Below are 21,486 nucleotides of genomic sequence, written 5' to 3' on the forward strand. Positions count from 1 at the left end.
TCTTTACTTTTCCATCCTGGAAAAAGGAAGCCAAAAAGGGGTTTTCCGCAGGGCCGAGGATGTGATCAGAGGTGCTTTTTTGAAAAGTGGGGAACAGGAATGGCAGCAGGGAAGCTGGATGGTGGGGATGAAGGGCTCCCAGATGACAGTATGGCTTGGGAAGAATGGAGGGACAGGGGGACACCTGGCGAGTAGTCTAGCATGAACATCCACTTCCGTAGCCTTCCTCAGCCTCTCCCTGTTGGTGCCTTGCCCTTCCAAAAAAACCCAGAAAGCATCATGTGTAGCCACTTAAAACTCCTTTTTCATAAGCTGACAGAAGCTGGTGCACTGCTTCTGAAATATTGCTAGTCCTTGAAGCAGTTTGTTTTAGGTTAGAGAGCTTCAGGTGACAGGATGGGTGTGGTGTAGTCTCGGTGTTGAAGGATGTTATAACCTCACTTGGGTAAATCGTCAACTTGGTGTGTTGGAAACCACCTTGGTCACTAAAGTAATGGATGTTCTTTTGATCTTCAGTTTTTACGTTTGCTTTATCTTGCCATCAAACATTTAGAAAAATGGCTTTTGCACTATTTTGGTTAAGTAGAACATGCCTTTCAGTAAATTCCACTGTATTACTGTGTCAGAATATCTTTTCTATTATTCCGGATTTGTTGGTATTTTCACAATTCACTCATGCACGTCGTCTAGCTTATTAGGTTCATAATTAGCTTTAAACCTGTCAACTGATGTTAAGAGGCATCTCCTCGTGGTTGGGGTTGGCAGTATAACTGGTACAATTTGGGGTATCCTGTTACACATTAGTTGCTTGTATTTGCTAGCCCTGCACCTTCACTAGTCACCAGTGGTGGTGTTCTTTCCCTTTGTGTAGTCAGTGATGACACAGCCTCTTCTTGAAGTGGCTAACAACTGGTCAGGGCTTCTAGAGCTACTGATCCATAAGTATGGTGGGCACATGACTGGAGAGAACTGTGAAAGGGAATGTCATGGGGTTTCAGGGACTGGAAAGGTCATGTTGGGTCAGAAGCACCAGGAAGAATACTGCCCTCGCTCTTAAATGGGTGCTAAAGTGTGGGTAGAATTTCAACAGGCTAGGGCAGTTGTTGGGCTAGGCAAGGAGGAAATTCAGGGTGGTGGGAGCACCTGTGACTGGAGGGTGCTTGTGGGAGAGGGTGAGCTGGTAAGGGGATCAAGAAGGACAGTGTAGTGGGAGTTGGGTTACTAGAGGTAATGCTGGAAAAGGGGGGGGGGCATGTCCTCATCCATCATTTGTATTTAAGAGTAGGGTGCTGTTGGGCAGGGGAGTTTTCATATGTGTATCGGTGACAATAATACTGTTAAAGTTTTAAGCACCAACTGTGACGCTGTGGACTTAAAATTGTAATGGAGCATCTGTAAACACATTGGAATTATCCTCAAAATATCCCGGAAATCATCCACTTATTCCATGATCAGGGAATAAAATATGATTAAACAGTGGATTTTAAGAGTTTTATTGTTGCTGTACTTCTGCAGACATGTACTAGTAACTGACTCTTACTATTTTTTTTTTCTACAGTGTGTGGTTTTGCAGGCTAAAAGTGGGGACTGGATTACAGTTGATCAAAAGTGTGTATGTGTGTATTAATCATTTTGGAAAATTTAAGTTACTGATTTTGTCAATCTGAAAGCATGCTTAAAAGTACTTTAACATAACAGCATAGTTAGTTTTCTTAGGATTGCCTTTGCTTTTGCTGTTACAAACTTCAAGTTTAAAAAAATGTTAAATCACATATATATGTATATCAGATATGTGTATCTATATATAGATATATATATGTAAATGATAAAGAATATCACTACCCAGTATTATTTATTTGATTTTCAGTAAATCACGAAATAATGTACCAGTTTGTAAATTCTGGAAACAAATAATTCAGGTTTCTATGGCATTTAACAAATATGATTATTCATAGCAAAATTTGCATTCCTGTAGCAGTTTAAGAGGAAAGCAGTTCTGTCAAAGAGGAACCAGTTGGATTTTAGAAAGGAATTAACATATAGCTGTTTAACTCTCCGTAATATTAAATAAGTATACTTTTGGTTTCTGTATGGGGGGGGGGATATTATTTTAACCCAGCGGTTTGTGGTTTATTCTTCCACATAGAACTGTATTTAGGGATGACAGTAATATTTACAAATATGTGAGCAAATGCAGAGCTGTCTGGTTTAGAACTGTATTGCCTGTTAATGACATTTTCAAAGAGAGCTTCCCGCAGGGAAAGGCTCGTGATGATTAAATAGCATCACCTTTCAGTCATCTGCAGTATAGGTTACATGTCTGCCCTTTTGGTGATGCTGGTGGCTTGGTGTCCTTGACTAGGACCAGTCTGACACTAGGCTGAAAATGTCCAAATCAATTCTAATGTAGGAGTGTAGATCACATAGGAAGATAAACATGCTAAGAGAGCCACATACAGAAAATACTGTGTATTCCAAAGCTTAGGAGAATTAAAAAAAAATTATCTGGCATCAGTAATTATGAGATAATTGGGAGTTACATGCAGTCATATGTGCACATTAACTAGCATGTACATACAGGCACATATATATATAATACCACCATTCAGATTTTCCAGAAGATGGACTTGTAGGAACAAGTAATGACATTCAATTCTTACACATTTAAAGTGTTAATATAAGTGCTTCTTGGGTGGCAAGTTTTGTGTGTGTGTGTGTGTGTGTGTGTGTGTGTGTGTGTGTGTGTGTGTGTGTGTTTTATTCGAAGTTGAAACAATTCAGCTTAATTCTGTCATATTAAACATAAACATTAAAAAAAAAATCTTTACCCTTGCCTAGCACAAAAGCCTCAGGGGACGTCCTTGTGGCAACACCAGCATCAACACCAGCATGGAGACTGTCGCAGCTCCCCAGTTGACCTTCAGTTTCCCAACACACATTAACCCACGCCCTCCTAAAGCCCCTTACCGGTTGAATGTGGCATTCTGACTGCTTGAGCTAGCCTCTGGTGCCTGGAGTTAGTTGTCTTTTTCTTGGAACTTGGTTTGCAGTTGTACTGGTTTTCCCAATTAATTAACTAACAAATGAACCCATTAAATATGGACAAAATACTTGTTTTTAGGAAAATGAAGTTGAACATTTTGGGAATACTTAGATTGTTGGTAAATTAGGTGCGCTCAGACCCTATAAAAGATTAGGAGGAGAGACCATGGAGAATTCTGTAGTTGGATTGCTGTGCTATGGGAAGATTCCTTCTTCACTGTAAAGAAATGGCAAATGTAAATACTTGGTGACAATGCAACGTAGATTTATAAGAACGACTGGAAATCCAGCCAGAGGATGACATCTCACAGGTTTTTCTTTTATCTCAAGCACATTTACATTTATATTTTTAAGGTAAACATTTAAATCCTATATACCATTTTAAAGAAATTCTGTACTTTATCTTGCTTTTTTCTTTTTAATGTTTGTTTATTTTGAGATAGAGAGAGAGTGGGGAAAGGGCAGAGAGAGAGGTGAGAGAGAATCCCAGTCAGGCTCCATGAAGTCAGTGCAGAGCCTGGGACGGGGGCTCCATCTCACAAACCCTTAGATCATGACCTGAGCCGAAACCAAGAGTCGGACGTTCAGCTGACTGAGCTACCCAGCACCCCTCACTTGCCATTTTTCTCTTCCCTTTCCCTTTCCCTTTCCCTTTCCCTTTCCCTTTCCCTTTCCCTTTCCCTTTCCCTTTCCCTTTCCTTTTCTCTTTCTTTCTTTTTCTTTCTTTCTTTCTTTCTTTCTTTCTTTCTTTCTTTCTTTCTTTCTTTCTTTCTTTCTCTTTCTTTCTTTCTCTTTCTTTCTTTCTTTCTTTCTTTCTTTCTTTCTTTCTTTCTTTCCTTCCTTCCTTCCTTCCTTCCTTCCTTCCTTCCTTCCTTCCTTCCTTCCTCCCTTCCTTCCTCCCTCCCTCCCTCCCTCCCTCCCTCCCTCCCTCCCTCCTAAATTGGCCAACTAGGGTTGTTTTTTTTTTTTTTAATTTTTTTTTTTTTTCCAACTAGGGTTTTGATCTGGTTTGGATTCAACTGGATAACAAACATGTTTTGACCTTACAGTCAGTGTTATTAAGAACATCAGCAACCACAAAAAGCCACATCTAACCTACTTGATTTGTGATACATCTTGTTTCTCCTTATCACCTTGTTTTGAAGTGGTAGGTAGAAGTAAAATGGGAATAAAAAGCATAGGTATAGTAAGAAGTTGAAAGAGGCTTGGAAGGTTGTTGCCAGGGCCTTCCATTAAAATGGTTGAGGAAATGGCCCTAACAGTGGTGTAGCTGTTGAGTGACTAAGACAGTGAGAGGGTGACTTCAGTGTGTGTTGTGGGTGTTGTGTTCACATTTATCCCTTATTCATCTCACACAAATTTGCCTCTAGATTGGGACCTTGAACTCTGTACTGATTTTATGGTAGTGTGAGTTTCATGCAGAAAATTGTGCTTATCAAGTCAGTGAGCTTCATAGTATGTTTTTGTTTTGTTTTGTATTTAGGACCATCTTTTAGATGCATCAGCTAAAATGGATATATTGTCAATCTCTGGCAACAAACCCTGGAAAAGCCTTAAAATGTTTGGCAGTTGGTGGTCAAACATGGTTGTTAGGGGACTTTGTAAATCATGCCTGCTAGATAGAATGCATTGTATTGGGATGAAATTAAAAGACCAGTTTTTTTTTTTTTAATTCTAAATGATTTACTTTTATTTATTTATTTATTTATTTATTTATTTATTTATTTATTTATTTTTTTAAATTTTTTTTTTTCAACGTTTATTTATTTTTGGGACAGAGAGAGACAGAGCATGAACGGGGGAGGGTCAGAGAGAGAGGGAGACACAGAATCGGAAACAGGCTCCAGACTCTGAGCCATCAGCCCAGAGCCCGACGCGGAGCTCGAACTCACGGACCGCGAGATCGTGACCTGGCTGAAGTCAGACACTTAACCGACTGCGCCACCCAGGCGCCCCCTTTTATTTATTTTTTAAAGTAAGCTCTAGGCCCAGTGTAGGGCTTGAACTCACACCCCCAAGATCAAGAGTCTCATGCTCTACCCACTGAGCCAGCCAGGCGCCCCTCTAAGTGTTTTTGTGTAGAAAAAATCATGAGCATTAAAAAACTGTATTAACCATTAAAGATAAATTATCTCCCCAATGGCGTTTGAAATAATCTTTTATATTGCTTATGTGAATCTCATTCTCTTTTACATGAAACATGTACATTGATTATGCATCTTCCCGTGTTCTTCTCATTCAATCCCTAAGGGATCTGTATTAATGAGTTTTAGGCTTTGAACTTAAAAAATTTTTTCTTGTTCTCAAAAGTGAGACTGGGGAGAAAAAGGTTTTTCATATTTCCTTTGAGAGCTTTTATTTATCTCCTATACCTCTGTCATTTGAAAATTTCTCAAGTGTATAGCAGGCCTGATTTTTTACAGATGACGAGTTTAAATGACAGAGAATAGATTTCACTATTCCTTGGTTCACTTCCTGGTTCCGTCACTCACATTCACCTTCAGAAAGTTAGGGGAAGCATAAGCAACAGCTAAGGTGTAGGTAGGTTATTAAATCTATAGCTAGTTTACCAAAAAAAAAAAGGTCAAAAATTTAATTTGTTCCTATGGTGATGGAACTGAAAGTAAATTAAAAAGAAAACCAGAATGCTTGTCTTTTACTAAAGTTTACATGAATTTTTCTGTGTGTGATTTCAACCAATGCCTCTTGGCTTTGGAGGTTATGTATATATAATTTCATGATTAACAATGTATGTACTTCCATAGAGTTCCAGTTACCTTTTTTTTATTTTTCTTTTTTAAAGATTTTATTTTGGGATTCCTGGGTGGCTCAATCTGTTGAGCGTCTGACTCTTGATTTCGGCTCAGGTCATAATTTCACAGTTCTTGAGCGTGCATTGCAGAGCCTGCTTGGGACTTTTCTCTCTATTCCTCTTCTCTGTGCCCCTCCCTCGCTGTCACATGCATATTCATTCATTCATTCATTCTCTCTCTCTCTCTCTCTCTCTCTCTCTCCCCCCCCAAAATAAATAAATAAATAAATAAACAAACAAACAAACAAACAAACAAACTTTAAAAATATTTTAAGTAATTTCTGTGCCCCATGTGAATCTCTAACTCATGATCCCTAGATAAGGAGTTGTATGCTCCATCAATTGAACCAGCAAGGAGGGCCACCTTATTTTTCAACCATAATTCTTTTTTATTTTAGTTTTAATGTGTATTCATTTTTTTTTTTAATTTTTTTTCAACGTTTTTATTTTTGGGACAGAGAGAGACAGAGCATGAACGGGGGAGGGGCAGACAGAGAGGGAGACACAGAATCGGAAACAGGCTCCAGGCTCCGAGCCATCAGCCCAGAGCCTGACGCGGGGCTCAAACTCACGGACCGCGAGATCGTGACCTGGCTGAAGCCGGACGCTTAACCGACTGCGCCACCCAGGCGCCCCAGTTTATTTTTGAGAGAAAGAGCAGGAGAGGAGCAGAGAGAGAGGGAGACACAGAATCCGAAGCAGGCTCCAGGCTCTGAGCTGTCACCACAGAGCCCAATGCAGGGCTTGAACTCATGAGCCACGAGATCACGACCTGAGCTGAAGTCGGATGCTCAACCAACTGAGTCACCCAGGTGCCCCTAATCACAATTCTTATGATTCTTTTTCTTTATTACACATAATAGGTCTGAACTGAGGATCTTTGGTGATATATCTGTTTCAAAGTATTTATCAAATCAAGATGTTAATGATAAAAATGTGCTTGTACAAAGACATGCTTTTAGTTATTGCTGTATCTTTTTCAAAAGAACAGCAAAGCATGAATGACATCTTGTAAAACATGTGCCAGAAAGTGCCAGTCTGACAAAAAAGGCATTTAACCATTGAGAATTTTAATAAGAATTTCGAAATGATGTTATAGGGAAGTGTTCGTGTTTAATGTGTTAGGCAGTTCAGAAGATTTTGTTCATGTTTCTTGGAGACTTGATGAGAACAAATTTGGCTTTAAATTTGTATTTATAATTTAAAAAATATGGTTAAAATTTGAAAAATAGGGCAGTGGGCTATATAACTTTAGTGAAACAAATACAAGTGTTTTAGTAGTGCTTCCATTTTTTTTATATGCATTATCTTTTAAAGATCACTGCTTAATATTATGCATAACACTTGCCAACTTGCTTTTGATTAATAGAGTAAGTTCATTTAGAGAATAATATAAAATATCATTGGCAGCATAACTGGAAGTGGCTTGAGCAGATAAAAATTAGGTTCAAGTTGGGACGCCTGGAGGGCTCAGTCGGTTGAGCGTCCAAGTTCAGGTCACTATCTTGCGGTTTATGAGTTCGAGCCCCGCGTCGGGCTCTGTGCTGACAGCTCAGAGCCTGGAGCCTGCTGCGGATTCTGTGTCCCCCTCTCTCTCCACCCACCCCTACTCGTGCTCTGTCTCTCTGTCTTTCAAAAATGAATAAACATAAAAAAAATTTGTTTTTAATTAGCTTCAAGTCAAAAGCTAAATTCCTCTTTTCATATTATCTCCTGTCATCATTTAGAGAAAAGAAGCATGCCTCATCTTAGGGGTTCTTATTGAATATCTCCCACAGGCTGGGCTTTAGCAAACCAGTTTATCATTTGTCATTTGGTAGAAGTTGTAGTCTGGTGAAGGGGGAGGGAGACAAATGCAGCGAAGGCAAACAGGAGGCGGATTGAGTTATAATCTGTGCCTGTGGGATAATTTTAGGCACAGACTGGACGTGGCTCGGGCTCATGTTTTCAGACCTCGTTCCTGTGCAGACATTGATCTAGGATTTTCTCTCTTTTCAGCTTTTATTTGTAGTGGATTTCTTTAGGCAGGACCACTGTTGATTGGTTGCTAATCATCTATAATCTGTGACGATTAGGAAGTCTAAATTAAGTATTGGATCTGTTAGATCTGATTTGGACAGAAATTTGAATGCCCAGTTTCTTGGATTGCCTTTTAATCATCATTGGTGATATGCAAATTGAGTTAGAGTCTTGAATAAGAAAAGTACCTTTGGAGTAAATGAGACAGTTCGGCAGCTCCATTAACTCTTTCTGAATACTAGGTTGGTATTTAGTCTACCCAAACAATAATTTACTAAGTTTAGCATACCCAGACAGTAATTTGCAAAGTAATACCTTGAAGATGCTGGAAAGAGTTAATGAAGCTTCTGAAGTACCTTGTGTTTTCTTGGAGAACCTGTGTCAGCATTTCTAGTGGTTGTACTGGAGAACAAGTGTCCTTAAATCGAATGCTGATTGCAGGAATTGTTGCTAAATTTATGCTCCCATTTTTTGGTTTTTATCCCACTCCTGTCCTATCCCTGGCCCTTTTTTTTTGCAAAACTCCTTTTTCTTATTCTGAGTGAGTGAGTGTTCCCCAGGGTTCATTCACTCCTGTACCTCAGGCTGTTTTGTGATGGTCTCTCTTCTCACCGGATTTAGCCCGGTGCCTTGACAACACGTGGTTTCTGGAGACCACTTGGTTCTTGCTGTCTTGTTCTTCACCTCCCATAATCTCCTGTATCTACCTCTCCACATCTTTCTCCCCAACTTTTAGTCTAATTTTCAACCAGCTGGTGACCAAACCAACTCATCTTCCTCCCTAAAACCAGCTCCCCCCACTGCTTCATTATGTTTTGAATAGCACTTTCTGCCACTCTTTCAAGAGTCTAATTTTGGAGCCATGGAAACTCCTCCCATCAACTCCAGCCTCCTTGGTGGAGCATCTGGATGAAACTCCCTTGGGGTCTCACCTCTCTCCCCTGTGGTGCCTACTGTCTCATCTCTGGGCCTCTACCCTGGGCTTGCTGCGCCCAGTGTCCTTCTTCCTCACTCTGCTCTGGACAGGCTACCATGTCAGATCCCTTGACATGTTACTCGAATTAGAGCATTTATCTCAGACACCTTCAGACAGTCTGTACTGGCATTCCAGGCCATTTACCATCTGAAAGGCCCATCTTTCTAGCTTCCTTTCCTGCGGACTCCTGTACCAGCGCACCTTCCGTGCTGTAAGATACTCTCCTCCCCCAGGAGTTGTTTTACTATTCTCCACACCCAGCAGGGCATGCCTTTTTCTCTGTGCACACTGATCCTTCTGGGACTATTCAGTGGAAGAAGCCAGGCCCGAAAAGGTACGTTCTGCACAATCCCATTTGTATGAATTCCAGTAAACAAGCAAAAGTAGTGTATGAGCTAGGAGTCATAATAGTGCTTACCTATGGGGAAGGGGCGGCCGACTAGGTGGGGCGTGAGAGGGCCACCCACTACTAGGGTGCTGGAAATGATTTGGGTGGTTGTTGCACGGGGATATACAAATGTAAAAATTCATAGAGCTGTACACAGCAGATTCCAGTGCTTGGCTCTATGTAAATTAAGCATCAATAAAACATAGACTAAAACAGTGTGCACCGTCTAAGGCTGTGATAGGTTTAAATTCGATAATGAGTTTAAAATGCTGCGCATAGAGACTGCTGTGTGGGGAAAAATCCCCATGCTGCAGTAGGACAGAGTTCTTTTTCTCCTGAATTGTGTAGCAGATATTCCTCAACAAGACTAATTTTGCAAATAATTTGACCTTGAAGACCATTTTTTTGTATTACATTCTTCACTTGAATCTTTATTGCCACATTTATTGCTCGGTTGATATTGTTGGTTGAATGTGGATACCTGTTTCTATTTTTGTTTAGCGTACATTTTTGATCATCAGTAGTAATAGTGGCAGGTGTGGTGTTTTGTGGAAAGCTTGTAATAGTTTTAATGTTTCCCCTCACCCAGAATGTTGCATACATCAAAAGAAGGATTTTGAGTTTATTTTAAAAGTATTTTACACAAGCTTAAGTTTGGAGTTATTTCCCTGGTTACCAGGGAAGCATCCATAAATGGGACTTAGGGGAAGGCTGGCCTGTTCTGGGGAAGACTTTCTTGGCAGGGCTGTTAAAATGGGCTTAAATGATTTTTAAATAATAAATGTTTTGCAAGATGGTGGTTAGCAAACTTTAATGTGTGCATGAATCACCTCTGTACAAATGTGGGTTCTGACTCATTAGGTCTGGGGGGAAGCCTGAGGTCCTGCATTTGTAACCAGCTCTCAGGTGCTGCTGCTGGTCCCTGACACACTTTGAGTAGCCCAGAATTAGTGACATTACAAAGGGCAAAGCAAGAATAACTTAGCTTATAAAAACCACCCCACCAATTTGGGTGGATAGTGACCCTGTGAGCCATGTTTGTGTGAATATAACTGAAAGAACCCATTCAAGAAAGTACTAAGTCTTCTTTTAAAGTTTTAGTATTATGTGATTCCCCCCCCCCCCCACGTTAGTGGGCCAGACTGGTTGATTTCATTAATTTGTTTTTGTTCCCTCTTGAAAATAACATTGTATCAGTTGAAATGGTCATGAATCCAATCAGAATTTTTAGGGAAAGAAATTTAAAAATAACTTGGAATCATTTGTGACTGCCCCTCCTAAAAAATAAAGAAAACAGAAAAACTAAACTAAATACCACTGGCAAGGCACAGCCCTTCCCCATTTGTCACCATGTTCCGTGAACAATACTTGACAGAATAACCACCGCTGTGCCGAATGCCATGTGAAGAGCCAATTTCACTGCTTCATGTTCTCCTGCTCGCTGTGGGTAGATTTCCATTCCCCTTCTCTGAACTGGGACCTCTTTTATTCCGTTGTTCCCTCTTGCTTGTCATATTCTTGACTCGGCAGAGGATGATTTTATACTCTGTCAGACTTTAACATCTGTCAGGCTATGATTTGAAACTGAGGAAAATCCAAGTTACAAATTGAAGAGGAGATCCAGCCCTTTGATGTCGGGAAAGCAGTGCTGTCTGGGGACTTGTCCCCAGAGCAGTGCCCGCCAGCCCGCCACTAGCCTGCCTGCTGTTACAGGGTGACAGGAAGAATGTGGCTCTGCCTGCTGGCTTCTGGGCACATTCCTTTCTGTTTGGGACCAGAGTAAGTACGAGATATACACATTATTGAATTACTTAATGAAGATTTTGTAGCACATCTCTAATTCTGTTGAAAAGGCCGTTTCAGCCCCAGAAGCGTGTATGGGGGCAGGGAGGGAGGAGAGAAGAGAGAGGAGCTTTTACATTCGAGAACGGGGTCCTCTGTGACCCTCAGGATGCATGGGAGTACTCCAAGGCCGGTTGTTTCTTTTCAGCCCTGAATTGGCAAGGGGACCGATGCAAGCTCAAGGGAAGGTTCTTAATAGGGCAGGACCATTTACCAAGGGGAGAATGCAGGGGTTCAGCTTCAGCCTTGACTCAATGTTGCCATTCAGACACAGGAGATCTTGTTTAAGCTATGATTGAGGGCCTTCAGATTTTGTGGGCTGTGGTTTACAAACCCTGATATCTTAGAGGGGCGCAGCTCACACTGGTAAGAATGGGCCCCAGTGGTCTCTGTCAGAATCGTGTGTAATTGAATTATGTAGATGGTTCCAATAACAAAAATACCTTCACCTCCCTATCACCTTCTTATTGGGGAGATCTCTGCCTTCGAAAATCAGAGAACATACAGAAAGGTTGGGTGGCCATGAACATGTCTTTTCTCTCAAGCTCTGAGACTTTATCTGTATTGATAATAAGAATAGTGGTCCCTAAATACTAAACACAGTTATTGTTGGATTGATTGAGATAATATATATGGAAAGACTATGGACTCAAAAGTATTAATCACATACTTATTTGTAAAATAATGGTCCTCCAGGGTTTTGCTTTGAGTAAATGGTCCTCCCCATGTGTTCAGGACTAAGTCAGCAGAAAAAGGGCAGTCCGTTCCTGCTTGCACTGTACTGGGGGAGATAGGGAGTGCTTTGGGATGCTATGCTATTTTTTTTTTTTTTTTAACAGAATGAGGGTGACCAGAAAGACAGGGAAGGATTGATGGTGAGATGGCACTGGGGACAGTGAAGAGAATGCTTGTGCATCTTGTAGACTTTCTTTCCTGAATACCATAATGCTTAGATGATTACAAAGAAATCAAGAATTATCAGCAATGTTTAAAAAGTGGGTGTGACTTCTATGTGTTGCTGGCTTGGAATGTAAGCTGGCTGAGAACAGAGCCTACCCAGTGATGTGTGTATTTAGTACAGTGCAAACTGGGATTGGTTGGGTCAGTTGGAGAAGGTGGCCCTGATGGTAACAGTGATAACCCTACCCTTGAATCTCACTGGGCCAGCCACTGAGCTGCTCCACGCTCAAAGTACGTGACCTTACTGGAACCTCGGGTAACTATTGTCCTCATTTTATGGTGGAGGAAACAGAAAGCTTAAGTAATTTGCCTAAGGTCGTATAACAAGTAACTGGCAGAGATTTGAGTCGAGATCTCCAAAGAAGGCCACATTGTTTCATAAGGCTAGTTTTTAAAATTTTTTTCCTCGGGGCGCCTGGGTGGCTCAGTCGGTTGAGTGTCTGACTTCGGCTCAGGTCATGATCTCATGGTTCGTGGGTTCGAGCCCCGCGTCGGGCTTTGTGCTGACAGCTTTGAGCCTGGAGCCTGCTTCTGATTCTGTGTCTCCCTCTCTGCCCCTCCCCTGCTCATGCTCTGTCTCTCTGTGTCTCTTGAAAAGAAATAAATGTAAAATTTTATTCCTCATACGAGGAATAGCCCACAAAGACTTTAAGATAGTCTTCCAAAGGCTTACATTTTCACTGAGGCTCACCAGACTATGGAAAGAAATTACCACTAATGGCCTACCTGGATTAGAGCAACTCTGCTGCTCCTTGTCTTGGCCTGGGCTTTCTGGTGAGGTGTCAGAACAAAAGCCTCAGGAGTCCTGGAAAACAGTATAGTGACCATTTGAGAGCAGATGGGGGTTAATTTCCTTTCCATGTAAGGAAAGATGAGCTTTCATGCAAATGAACACTTGGTCCATTTGGCCACTCGAGAGGACTTAAATCAGGTTCCATAACTATCAACTTTACTGTCCCTTTGTTGCAGGACAAAACACACAGACTGTGTTATTCCCCCCTGAGCCCAGAGCAAATTATGTTGTGTTAAATAATCACAATGCTTTTATACTTAATTGGGCTTAAACTCCCTCCCCCCGCTGCCCACCTCCAGACTATGTAGACATTTCATGGAGTCTGTCAATCACCAGAAGGAAAAAGACTCAACGTGTCACTGTTGTGTGGCTTGCAGACCAAGTTGTGAAATAAACATACCTTGAAATGTGACTTTCATACCTCATGTTTTTTATGGCCTTGCTCCTTAAAGTATGGTCCATGGATTGGGCTAAAGGCATCAGCCTCACCAGGGAGCCTGTTAGAATCTCAGTCTTGATGCCAGGTATACTGAATCAGAACCTGCATTTGGACAGGATTCCAGGTGATTCCTGTGCATGTTCAAATATCAAGTATTTATGGTACTTGACCCCCTCCAAGTTAATGATTAGGCTTCTTTCTTCTCTACAAAGTCCATTTCAGGGATCAAATCTATTTTGGACCTGGGCCCTAAAGAACAGCTGTCTCAGGTTTAGCTGTTTAGCATCAAGGGGCATTTTGCCATTTGTAGCCAAGTCTGACTTATTTATTAAACCTCTTCATCTGTCTCAATTTTTCTCTGTACTGTGTATACCATTTGTGATGCAAAGCTAGTGTGGTGTTCCTTTATTTGGGGAGAGGAGTTAATCTTGGCCTTTTGAGTGTAGAAATCTCAACCAGATTACAAACATGATGATCTCCTGTAGATCCCATTGAAGATAGAAGCCCATTAAGCAGTTGTATTATCCAGATATCTTCCTCCAGTTGCACAACTACTTCTTCCTCCAGCTTGTGCTCTTTCTTAGAGGGGAGGGTGAGGCATATAAAAAGTTGCTATGTGAGCACGTATACAGAGGTGCTCTACCTCTTTGGTTATTGTCTATGCCTCCTGCCCTCTCAGCAGGCAACCGGGGCCTGATTCTTGTCACTTACTGGCTTTGTTATCACAGCCTCCGTTTTCTTCACCCCAAAATGAAGGTGTTGGATTTGTACATTCTGGAGAAACTCACCAACCCATTTTTACCCTCTGCAGCCAGCTCAGCTCTTCATGACCCGTGGTCATTTCTGCCCGTGTTTCTGACACCTCTCCTTTCTACCCTTTTCTTCCTTCTCTACCCTTGCTGCCCTGGCCTTCCCCTGGGCTCCTCCTGCCCTCACTCACCTCCTTAAACTCCAGAATAGCATAGAAGTGATCAGTATGCGGTTTTTGTGCACTGTCAAGGAGGGAGATTCCATGTTCAAGGACTCAGAGTTGAACTTGGGAATTTATGTGAATTTATAGTATCTCCACTTGATTATACAGTTCCCTTGGGAGTGCTTCAAGCAGAACTAGCCCTTCATGAATTTTGTTTTGTTTTGTTTTGTTTTGTTTTGTTTTAGGGAGGAGGGCTCTCCTGTTTTTAGGGAGGAGGGCCCACTAAGTCCTTTTCAAATTCAGAGGAAGTAGGGTATCTTGGATCATTTTAGTATCAACTGTGGGTTTTTGTCAGGCCAGCCCTGTCTAAGGGGACCTCATTAGGCAGCGCTCTATAATGATGACAGAGCAGCTTAAAATGTCCAACTAAATGTAAATGATCTCAGAGCCAGTAGTTGAGTTTCACTTGAAAGCCAATGAAACATCTAATTAAGGAGCAAAGGAGGATGTCAGAAGGATCCAGAGTCCTGAATTTTTGTTATATTGCGGTGGATTTTACTGGAGGATTCTTTATAAACAATAAAAAAACTTGGTTTTCCCCTTTTCTTTACCTGTGGAATAAATAGAACCAGCTCATGGGTTGGAATGTCCGGTAGATTGTATTACGTACTACCAGGGTTCAAATTTGAACTTGAAATATTTTTAAGCAAACTATACAATGGTAAACGCTTTTCTCCACTTCATGTATAATTATCTTGCTAAGCTTTTTTAAGCCCTCCGTAAGGAGAAAACAGAAACATCTTGGAATGATTGTAAACTGGTGCCTATGACCCTGGAAGTGAACTGTTTTCTAATCACTGTATTACATGTATCACTTAAGGTTCTATACTCCTCCTCCTTGGAATCTTAGATTTTAAATAGTACTATTCAGAATGCTGCCTTCTGTTCTTGAGGCATAGTTGATACTTTAGCAGCGTTCAGTTTTATATACATAATTGTTGTATAGGCTGTGAAATTATTACTTATTAGATGAGTAATACCACAAGCTATGTACCTTTTAGTTGTGTTTAATAATGTGAGACCCAGAAATGCCCCCTCTGTTCTCCTTTAATATTTCGTGGCAGGACAGTAGGGATGCACCATCATTGTTAAGCAGTAGGTAATAAAAGGGACTGGACAACGGGGATTGGGGTTATGGAAAGTGTAAAACAAGAGAGAATAGCTTGTAGATTCTTTCTGGTGATTAAAAGTTTGGTTTTCCTGGCTGTGCTAAGTACTGCAGAAAGATGAACCAGGGTGAGAGTGTCAGTCCTTCAGTAGCTCACATCCAAGGCAGGGCTCACCTGATGTTAGAGTTCTAGTCGCTGAATTGGAGCTCTTCAGAAAATGTTCCTGAGGCATGTAGAAATCAGGGCATCCTTCTGTCAGCCTTTCTTCTGCCTTGCTTTCAGTGCCATTCAAAAAGAGAGCGTTCTTTGTTCTGGATCTTTGAAATATGGATTGATCTGTTGCTTTTCAAAATTTAAGGTAACTGCCTCCAAGGTACTGTAGGCCTGATTCACAAAGCAGATTGCAGGCAGGAAGGAACGTTGTCTGTATCCTGAGTTTTGATAAGTGTTTTTTTTGTTGCTGTTGTTGTTTTTTTTAAATGGAGGACCAGGTACACAGGTTCTCAAATTAATTTGTCTGGAGTTGAGTCTTCTGAGCGCTGTTGGAGGAGGAGGTGAGAATAGCATGAGGTTTAAATGAGACAGGCATTGCACATTATGGTGCCTCCAGCTTTGAAGAGTAAGACATACATAGTGTTGTTGGATGAAGATGTCCATTTGTGAACATTCAGCAAGCCTAATGATTTATTTCATTTAATATACTTGGAAAGCTTTAACTTCTTTGTTGACCTGTAGCCACCAACAATTTGGAATCGTCTTCGCTATAGAGTTACATGTTTTCCCTGGGAAATAATACATAGCCAGCAGCTAGTGGGGACGGTATGAGAAATAAGAGAGAGATTGATTAACTCCATTCCACCCTTATATGCACAGCCTCATGGCTATGTGTGTGCACATGTGCGTGTGTGTGTTAGCCCTGTTTTGTTTTTTTTTAACTATATGACCGTTTATGTGCAGCCCTGTTTTTTGTTTATAACTGTATCACCATTTTCTGTGCAGTTCCAGAATAGTGGAAATAAGTTATGGCGAATAAAAATCATAGTAGAGGCTGCCATTGTTGGGGGAAGGAGGGGTTGGCAGAATGCTAGATCAATCGGAAAAGAACACAGGGAAATTTCAGAGGTGATGGAAATGTCCTCTTCTGGATAGGACTGGTGGTTTCATGAGTGTATGCAACAGCCAGACTCAACTGTCTCTTAAGATCTGTGCATTTAATTTACTATAAATTGTACCCCCCCCCCCCCAAAACGTGAAATGCTTCATAAATTTGTTATCTTTGCACAGGGATCATGTTAATCTCTGTATCATTCCAATATTAGTACATGAAGCACATTACAGCTTCTCTTGTTAGTTACAATTTTAAAGTTCTTTTTTCCCCATAGAAGACTTATAAGACTTGGTTAAACAATACAGTGATTGGAAAGATGATGTGGTCACACTTTGAAATATCTAATGTTTTGACTTCAGGTAAAACATGCATTGGAACCTCTTAGCACGTAGTGTTTCACAAAAGTCACTGAACAAAAAAAGCCTTCATTATTAGAGGCTTGCTTCCTCCCTCCCTCCTTTCCTCCCTCCCTCCCTCCCTCTCTCCCTCCCTTCAAGAGAGAGAGAGAATGAGAATCCCAAGCAGGCTACACACTGTCAGCACAGAGCCTGACGCAGGGTTCGATCCCATGAACCCGTGAGATCACTACCTGAGCTGAAATCAGGAGTTGGATGCTTAGCTGACTGAGCCACCCAGGTGCCCCCATTAGATGATTTCACACTGAGATGTTCCAGGGCAAGATTCAGTGTTTTTGTAGAAAAGTCCTTTCTTTTGGAACTCTCAAAGAGATGAAAAGTAACAAATCCAGGATGAAAAGTTACTTTAATTCTAGTATCATATATGAATTCCCACAACAGTGGCCATCTCAGGAATATGCAAAGACTTTTCTTACCATATCTCCTTCTTACTCATTGAGTCACTGTATACTAAATATCAAGTCTATGCCTGGCATAGTCCCAGGGGCTAGAGGCCCAGCAGTAAACACCACTCACAGAATTCATACCCATGTAGAGTTTACAGTCCCAGTAGGAGAGAAGGATAAAAAGTGCTTTGGAAAAAGTTAAGCATGGAAAGTGGGGGGACCCTGGATTTGAGGGTGGCCTTATTGGGGTACATTTATGCAGACACCTAATGTGATGAGGTCTTCTTTTGGATCTTTTGAATTTTGCACCACATACATATAGTTCCTCATCACAAATAAATATTAAGAAAGAATATACAGTATCAACTCTTGACCACGTTATGTCCTTCTGTTAGGATACTGGGCCCTAATGAAGTCTTTGATCCCAAAGATAAGAAAAGTAGCTGCTACTGAGTTGGATAGTTTTATACATAAATTGCTTAAATTTTTATATTGAAGGCTTTAATGAAATGGAATATTTTTGCTACCAATTGCTGGATAATGTATTCTGAAACTTAGCAGTTTATTTTTTTATTTTTAAAGTTTACTTATTTATTTTGAGAGAGAGTGAGCACAAGAGAGAGCAGGAGTGGGGGAACGGTAGAGAGAGGGAGAGAGAATCACAGACGGGCTCCTGACCTGAGCCGAAACCAAGAGTTGGACACTCAACTCACTGAGCCACCCAGGTGCCCCTGAAGCTTAGCAGTGTAAAATAACACACAGTCATTATCTCACAGTTTCTGTGGGTCAGGAATCTGGGGCCCAGCTTACCTGGGTGCCTGCAGGGGAGGAGACGTCGCAGGGCCTGAGTATCAGGAGGAGATCCTTGGGGCTTCTTAGAGGCGGGCCGCTGTGTGGTGTCTCTCAGTAGCTGCATTTCATCCTGCCCTTTAAGGAGGAAAAAGAAACTATTTCCTGACTTTTTCATCCCGTTTTTCAGTCAAATATAGCACACATCACAGGGAAGTGACGGTTGGCAAAAATAACAAAACAGTAGTGAAATTACAGAGTGAATGGTCTTTAATGGTTTTACGTTTTCTGTGATCATAGGCCCCATTGGCTGTTTCTTGTGTCAGCCTCCACTCTGCTGTCTGTCCTTCCCAGAACCTGGTTGGCCTGCTGGGTCAGGACAGCACTAGGATTCCTGTTCGGGGCCATTCCACCTCGGGCTGCCCCGCACGCTACCCTGCTGGTCGCCGCCTCCACCCCTGGCGGTCTCTGCGGCTTCGGTTCCTCACAGTTGCTCAGTTTGGCTGAGGGTGATTGCCAGTAATGGTTTCTTCCTTTTGTGAGGCTTGCTTTCTCCATGAGCCGCTGCCTGTCTGGACCGTGCCTGGACCCAGTTGCAGCGCTGCGTGTCTGGAAGGTGGGGGCCGTGAGGAAACTCTCCTACAACACTGCCATCCTTCAGCAGCAAGCTGCCGGCTTGCCCTCTTCCGAGGCGAGTGTTCCGTCTCAGGTTTCTCAGGGCTCCCCCTTCCCCCTTACTGGTTGGCAGAAGGGCCAGGGCCTCTTTGTTTCTCACTTGATTTGCAGAGCAGAAGTAATAGACTTCGGTAAACTTCTTGAGTGGTCCTCCCTTTCTGCTGGGACTGCTAGTCTTCGTGGCCTGACTCATCCTGTGTCTTCATCAGTCACGTTCCATACCTCCAGAGGTCTTGTTGAGCCTTTGCGTTGTAGTTTCTGCAATACCTACCACCTTAGAAACCAGAAAGGAATAAAAGGAAGAAAACCGTGGACATTAGGTAGAAGAGGATTTTGCTGGCCAGTACATGAAGCGGAATGTTAAGTGAAAATTATCGTGTGTCGGGTGAAATGTTTAGTTAAATTAAGCCCACCTCCTTCCCCAAACAATTTGATTTTCTTGCAAAAAGCTGGACAGGAGGTATTTAGTACAGTTCTTGGTATGTTATTTAAACTGGAACGGAATTTCAGCCTATCACCTATCACCACTTCCTCATCATGCTTCCCAGCTAGTCTGAGCCCTCGCAGCAAGTTCTAGACTTTCAGAATGCCGGGTAACCTGTGCTGCGGAGATCGGAAGGTAAGCTTTATCTGTTGCATTTTCTGGGTTTGTGCTGTGTCTGGTTCATCTTTAGCTTTCGCTCATTCTGCGTTTGAGTTGACATATTTCAGTTCTTGCTGGGCTGCCGCTGTTAGTTGGTATCTGTCCTGCAGAGCGTGGTTAGGTCCCTAACAGTACTCCCTCAGACTGGGTGGGATTACTAACGTGGGGTCCTGTTATTTGGGGCTCACAGACCCTTATAGGATTCGAAGGGTCTTTGGAGGCCAGCCGTTTACTCCAGGGAAACTCTTGGGTGAGTAGCAGGTTAAGGCTGTGCCTGAGGTCACCAGACTGGTTAGTGACACCAGATAGAGCAGGGTTTCTTGGCTCCCAGCTCAGTATCCTCTCCCACATACAGTGCTTCTTCCCAGCTGCGTCACCTTGCAGGCAAGCCGAAGGCAGTCTCTTGTCTTCATTCTACACCCTTGACAGATGAACACTTCTCTAAAACTTGAGTCAGTTTAGCTCTGGAAGGAGTGGGCCTTTGGATAATGGTCATTTTGGAAAGAAAGCTATTTTAGGGACAGTAGCTGCCAGGAGTCATTATGTAAGAAAGGACCCAAGAGTCTCAGCAAGGAGAGGATTTCCCTGTTGGTGCCATTTAAGTCATGGTATAAATTTCTCTCATGGTGTTTTGTTTGCATCATTTGGCTTAGATGTTGTTAGATGTTACTAGCTTCATCCAATTCCTTGTTTTGTGAAAATAGGTTTTTTGTTGATCTAAGTGGGCTTCTCTTTGTCAGTGTGCCGGAATAGTCGTTCTTGGACCGAAACGATGGCTTTTGAATCTCTCTGCTATGTTTTCAGGCATGCCGTAGGGGTTGTAAGATAATACTGTCGTTACCAGGAGGAGTTGGGTAAGGGCCATGAACACTGGGGAGAGAGCGGAGAGAGCCTGCCATAGGACCGAATCGCAGGCTTCTGCTAAAGCTTCTTGACTGCAGATTGTGGCAAAGGAGTAGGACTTGCGGCTCTTTAGATTCCTTGTATCTCCGTCTTCACATTGTTGTTTCCAAGCACCCCTCAACCATCTGCTGCTTCGGGCCTGGTCCAGTCGTGCTCTGGTGACCAGCCCCAGAAGCCTGACAGCTCTTCCTGTCTCGACTCCTGCCAGTTCTGACCAGCCGAGCTCCCAGCACACGGGAACAATGGGGCTCCTTGAAGACTCGCCTACTGTTGACACACAGAAGCACATTTCCTCTTTCTGAACTTCCAGACAGAGTTACCGTGGTGGCTTTGAAATTTGCTCTGAGACGAATACACTCAAAGGATTCCGTTAATCTATTCTGATTTACTTAGGAGGCGGCCGCGCTCATTATTTGACTTATGTTAGTGGTTAATTAACCAAACTAGAACATGTTTCCTTTTTACAAATTGAATGCTGAGAGAGTAACAAAGACCAAATATTTTACAACACACAGATCCTTGAGTTTGACTCTGAAATAGTATATTTTATTTTGCAGCAACTTCCGGTTTTAGTGACAATTAAATGCTGTTTCTATTATTAGCAAGTTTTGAATTTTAAGTAAGTTGAAATGGAAATGAAAGTTGTTTCTAAAAATAATGCTAACTGTGTTTATGTGAGTTTTTCTGTTGTCTTTGTTTTGGTTTTAAATTGTGTCATTCGTGGGGAGGGCCTTGATTGGGGAGAAAATGTGAATTTCATGCCAGTCTCTTTTTGTTTAGAATTGATGAGAATCGGATCGAACAGTTTATCAGAGTGGATGGGAATAGATGAGATTTCTTTTAGTGTTGAACACTCTTGCTCTCATTGCTTGTTGATCTTCCTTGACTGTCCTCTGGGCAGTGTGCATCAGTGGACTTCTGAGTCACCATCATCTATTTGACGGTGAGGGGTCTGCCCTTTATTTTACCAAGGAAACCTCCATACATAGCTGCTTACTCTGAATTTGCTAAAGACGATTTGGTTGGAGACTGCTCTGATCAGGCTGGTACCTTCTACCAGTGTGAGCTGAGGAGATTAGGTGGACAAAGGGGAAATAATCATACCATTCCCCAGTCCTTTTTCAGTGGGGGTCTTCTTAGAGTGACTTTTTGGCTTGGAGCAAATCTGTTCCCCACTCCTTCAAACAGAAGGAGGAAGATGTATTTCAAAGCT

General features: G+C 42.0%; 1 protein-coding gene and 1 pseudogene across 1 annotated transcript in view; one reads left to right on the forward strand and one right to left on the reverse strand.

Annotated features, from left to right (window-relative positions):
• The window catches only part of FOXO1 (forkhead box O1), a 98,431-nt gene that overhangs the window by 48,858 nt on the left and 28,087 nt on the right, over positions 1–21,486 (forward strand). The gene's annotated exons all lie outside the window — the stretch shown is intronic.
• On the reverse strand, positions 16,597–16,695 carry LOC112861837 (U6 spliceosomal RNA; annotated as a pseudogene).

Source organism: Puma concolor, chromosome A1 (assembly GCF_028749965.1).
Source record: "Puma concolor isolate L17-30 chromosome A1, mPumCon1.1.hap2, whole genome shotgun sequence".
NCBI lineage: Eukaryota > Metazoa > Chordata > Mammalia > Carnivora > Felidae > Puma > Puma concolor.